The sequence below is a fragment of the Garra rufa genome, chromosome 1 (genome assembly GCF_049309525.1).
Source record: "Garra rufa chromosome 1, GarRuf1.0, whole genome shotgun sequence".
NCBI classification, from domain to species: domain Eukaryota; kingdom Metazoa; phylum Chordata; class Actinopteri; order Cypriniformes; family Cyprinidae; genus Garra; species Garra rufa.
The window spans coordinates 48,865,307-48,870,989 of record NC_133361.1 but is presented as its reverse complement, the minus strand read 5'-3'; the positions used below and the strand labels follow the sequence as shown (position 1 = coordinate 48,870,989).

The window sequence follows — 5,683 nt, the reverse complement described above, 5'->3', positions numbered from 1 at the left end:
CTGAGCATATCCACCACGTTGCGGAGGTCCTCCAGAAGCTCAGGGAGCATCAGCTCTTCCTCAAAGCGGAAAAATGTTTATTTCACCTTCCCTCTGTTCAGTTTCTGGGTTACGTCATCGACCAAGAAGGTATCCGCATGGACGAGAGGAAGGTATCATCAGTCACCTCCTGGCCACAACCATCATCTATCAAGGAATTACAGAGATTTCTTGGCTTCGCCAATTTCTACCGCCGGTTTATTCAAGGATACAGTCTCATTGCCACGCCGTTAACCAACCTACTCAAAGGTAAACCTTCCAAGTTGTCCTGGACTCCCGAAGCCGCCGCAGCCTTCCAGTCCCTGAAGAGAGCCTTCACCAAGGCACCCATCCTGCGACATCCCAATCCTGAACTCCCTTTCGTCGTCGAGGTAGACGCCTCCACTACCGGCGTGGGGGCAGTGCTGTCCCAGCATCACGGTGCCACCAAGTTACTCCATCCATGTGCCTACTTCTCCCGGAAGTTCAGCCCGGCGGAGAGGAATTATGACATCGGCAATAGGGAACTCCTGGCCATTAAACTTGCCCTGGAGGAGTGGCGACACTGGCTGGAGGGGGCCAATCATCCATTTCTGGTACTTACCGATCACAAAAACCTCCAATACCTCCGTGATGCCAAACGCCTATGTCCACGCCAGGCCCGATGGGCGCTCTTCTTTTCAAGATTTCAGTTTACCATCTCCTACCGTCCCGGTCCCAAAAATGTCAGAGCCGACGCCTTGTCTCGTATCCATGACTCTTCCAATGTCCATGAACTTCCAGGATCCATCCTCCCAGACAAGATTATTGTCAGCCCCATAGAGTGGTCAGCCCCTCCTAGTGTCGCTACTCCTGTTCCTCGTCCTCCGCCGGGCTGTCCCCCTGATCGTCGCTACATCCCCAGGACGCAACGGGTAGATCTCATTCGTTCCATCCACACTTCCCTAGGCACTGGGCACCCCGGGACCAACAACACCCTCTCGCTGTTGTCCGAACGCTTCTGGTGGCCTGGGATGGCAAGGGATGTGCAGCGTTACATCAAGGGCTGCCGTGAATGTGCCATGTCCAAGAATCCAAGACACTTACCAGCAGGGAAGCTCCATCCCTTGCCGATCCCGAACCGCCCCTGGTCACACCTAGGGGTCGATTTCATGACGGATCTGCCGGAGTCGGATGGAAACACCTGCATCTTGGTGATTGTGGACCGCTTCTCAAAGTTTTGCAAGCTCCTACCCCTGAGAGGACTACCCACGGCCTTCGAAACTGCGGAGCTCCTTTTCAATAATGTCTTCCGTCATTACGGCATACCTGAAGATGTGGTATCAGATCGCGGTCCACAATTCATCTCCCGTCTTTGGAAGTCCTTCTTCCGGCTCCTAGGTGTGACCGTCAGCCTCTCCTCTGGCTACCATCCGCAGACCAACGGCCAGACGGAGAGGAAGATCCAGGAAGTGGGGCGGTTCCTCCGGACATTCTGCCATAGCCGCCAGAACTCCTGGAACCAGTTCCTGGGTTGGGCCGAATACGCCCAGAATTCACTGCGGCAACCATCCACCGGCCTCACACCATTCCAGTGCGTCCTCGGTTTCCAGCCACCCCTATTTCCCTGGAATGGTGAACCATCTGAGGTCCCCGCAGTGGATCACTGGTTCCGGGAGAGCGAGAGGGTCTGGGACGAGGCCCACCACAACCTACAGAGGGCAGTCCGCAGACAGAAGACCCAGGCGGATCGGAGGAGGAGCACGGCCCCTGAATTCAGTCCAGGTGATCAGGTTTGGTTGTCCACCCGAGATATCCGTCTGCGGCTGCCCTCCAAAAAGTTAAGTCCCAGGTTTGTTGGTCCTTTCCAAGTCCTGGAACAGGTAAACCCGGTCACTTACAGACTTCAACTCCCTCCGGAATACCGTATCCATCCTACATTCCATGTCTCCCTCTTAAAACCATTTCACCCACCTCTCACTTCCTCCACAGAACCTGGCCATGAAGAGGAACCTCCTCCCCCCCTGATGCTAGATGACGGCGCCATCTATTCCGTCCGGGAAATCCTCCGATCTCGTCGTCGTGGTGGTCTCCTAGAATATCTGGTGGATTGGGAGGGGTATGGACCTGAAGAGAGGTCATGGGTCCCAAGAGAAGACATCCTCGATCCCACGCTCACCGAGGAATTCCACACCGCTCATCCGGAGTTTCCTGCACCTAGGGGACGAGGGAGACCACCACGGCGCAGAAAATCTCGGCCCTCAGGAGCGGGCCCTGGGGAGGGGGGTAGTGTCACGGATTGGCCAGGTTCCACACCCTCAATCACACCCAGATCACCATCACCTGAATTCTGATCACCGGCACCTGCACGTCATCATCACAGCCACCTATAAATACTCACGCCACACACCACTCTATGTCCGGGCTCGTTCCACGAAAGCGGACTATAGTGTCACTCTTCCCAAGAGTCTCGCTATCCTATCGTTACCTGAAAGTACTTACCTGAACTCTGTCTCATTCCAGTTTTCCAAGTTCCTGTTTTCCAAGATCCAGTCTTCTGAGTCCAGTCCTCCGAGTGTTCCCATCGGCAGTTCAACGTGGTGTGTGCCGTAAGTCATCCTCTGCTCCGTTCAAGGAATCAGCATTCCCTTCTCTGCTATCTGGATCCTGCAAGGAAGGATATCATCCCATTCAGTTCCAAGTTCACTCAACTCCAACCTCTCATCGTCTGCCATACTCACCTAGGATTGGGTCTTCTCTCATCTTCGACATCGCTGCTCTCTATAAATAAATATCATTGTTTCACTTACCTTGTTGTCCCGTCTGCTTCATAACAGGTATACAGCGTATACCCACTTTATCAGGCGGCTATGCGTATACCTATTTTTAAATCATCTCTGATGCGCATTATTCAGTAGTGTGCTGCATTAGCCAAAATCAGGACAGTCAACCACATCCAGTCATATGAATAAATGTACATATTCGCAAAAAAACACCCAATAAAGACAGTAATGATGCAGTCAGGACCGTGGCGCCGGCTTGCTTTGAAATGTATTTGAAGATTAAGCCTGATGCACCTGCGCCCGAAACAGTACACAATAACGAAAACAACACCTTACAAATAAAAAGAAGCAGATTTTTACGATCAGAAATTCCTTAAACCAGCGAACCCCTGTAAACTTTTCAGGCCAAGGATCCAGTAAACGAATGCGTTCAAATAGAAAGTTCAAAACGAAATTCATAAATGAAGCGTAGGCTATACCCACTTTTCTTCCGGCACCACTAACGTTACACCACTGATTATCTTGTTAGTAATATGACATGATTTATGGTTCATATTCATAATCGTATGTTGACGCCAGTTTACAGGGCGATGTTTCCAAGCACTTTCGGCCTGAAATAAAGGCTGTTTTCATTTGGATTACAGATTACAATGCATAGTATGTCTATTTAATGGTCGCGGATGCAGGGCGGGTTGTAAAAATAGATACAGTGGTGCGGGGCGGGTTGGGGCGGGCCAAATAATTTCATAAAAGCGGGACCCGCGGGTTGAAAAAAACCCAGACCCGCGCATCGCTAGTTGGTAGTGCTCCAAAAAAAGGTAAATCAATGAATCTATCAATTTGATAGTAATGTCCTCCAGATGCTTCCTCATGTATGAAATGCAATCCTTATACACTTATCCACAATGAATGCTTTTTATTTCTTATATCTGCCTGTAACTCTCCTCTTCTTTCTCTCCCCCCTGTTGGTCCAATTTCATTACCACCGAAATTACGTCTTGAAGGCCAAAAGGAGTTCACTGTCCCATTGTTACCATCACCCCCCTCCATGTAAGAGGTTAAAATCCACTTGTGACGCTTCAAAAGTGACCCTCATCCTATTCTGGCTGCATTGTGCTTCATGATAAATCCATGAGAGCTGCCCTACTGCAGCCCACATCAAGATGGAGGCAATCAATCAGTATGGGATTACTAAAGGCAGCACATCAGAGGACACCTGCGTACTACACAGCAATTTGCATTTAATGAGCTCTTGCTTCAAAGAAAAGGAACCAGCGTTTACTGTGCACTTTTGCTTTTCTCTCACTGTTCTACACAGAACATATACACATACATATAATGTCTAAACAAAATATATTAAGTGAAATGTTTTGATCAAAAAGTGTGCTTACTATTATATACCAATGTATAAAAATGGTTTAGGGACCAATTCTCATGTTTATTATTAGCATAATGGCTGTTTACTTATACAGCACATATTAATACCATATTCTGCATGGCAATATTGTTGATCCCTTAATCCTACCCAATACCTAAACTTAACAACTACCTTACTAACTATTAAAAATCAGCAAATTAGGAGTTTGTTGAGGCAAAAGTCGTAGTTAATAGTTAATTGTGATAATTGGTCCCAAACTTGAAATATGCAACACAGTCTCATAAAAAATACATACCTCTGGGTATTTTTTAGCAGCACCGTTTTTACGTATCTTACTACATGTTTCGTGGCAGTTTCAAAAAGAAATGTCCACTGAGAGGTGCTAAAACACAGGTTCAATACGTGAACCCTGGCACGTATTGATTACATTGATATAGGTACATATTGCTGCGTCTTTATTACGTTGCTTCAGGTACGCATTTCGGCTGTTCAGAGTTCAAACGTCCGAGAACTTTTGCTAAAATTTTATTCTCTATCACCAAACCCAATCCTAAACCTACCCAATGGTGTTAACAAATGCAAAACCGATATAAATTATGCTAATAACAAGAAAGATTCAAATGATGCCATTTGAATCTTTCTTGTGTGTAGATTTGAACTCTTTTGTCAAACCGTAGTCACACAGGATTTGAACCGGAGCTCTTCACCTCTCAAGTACATCTCCGTACTGTGTGAGCTACCGAACAAACCTACCATCTATGAAAACCCATAAATATGAAGCTGGATATGCCAGGCTAACATTCAAAAGCATCAGTTTTCAAATCTCTCAACATATTAAAATTGTGTGAAAATTATGCTTTATCAAAATAAATCATACTTTGTGTAAAAAGAAATATTAAAAAGTATAAAAAGGTGTCCGAGTTTTACTGCCTTTAGTGACAGTTTTACTAGATAAGACATTTATTCCTTGGCTGGGATCATGTGGAGCCCTTTGAAACTATAATTTGGACCTTCAACCCACTGATCCCAAATTAAAGTACACTATATAGAGAAAAAAATCCTAGGATGCTTTCATCAAAAAAAAAAAATTGCTCAAGGGACTCACCTCAGTCGTGGTATTGAGGGTGGAGAGAGTGCTGGTAATTCACTCCCCCCACCTACAACCCCTGCCGGACCTGAGACTCCAACCCGCAACCTTTGGGTTACAAGTCCGACTCTCTAACCATTAGGCCTCGGCTGCCCCAAAGAGCGTTCCCTGACCGGGAATCGAACCCAGGCCACGGCGGTGAGAGCGCCGAATCCTAACCACTAGACCACCAGGGAACTGATCCTTTAAAAGGCAACTGTCTATGTCTCACTCAGTTGTGGAGCAGACCTTCACTTGAATGCTCCAGAACTGATTCTCAACCTTTCATTTTAAACATAAAGGGCACATTTCAGCCCTTCTCTCCCTTTGAAAATGTCACACAGGAGTACAGTAAGTTTGGCACTCAGCGTGATTAATTCGCTCTCATCCCTGCCTCAC

General features: G+C 47.2%; 1 non-coding gene across 1 annotated transcript; it reads right to left on the bottom strand.

Annotated features, from left to right (window-relative positions):
* Positions 1-5,409: 5,409 nt before the first annotated feature.
* On the bottom strand, positions 5,410-5,481 carry trnae-cuc (transfer RNA glutamic acid (anticodon CUC)). Its single transcript has one exon. It is a non-coding gene; the product is annotated as a tRNA-Glu (tRNA).
* Positions 5,482-5,683: the final 202 nt, after the last annotated feature.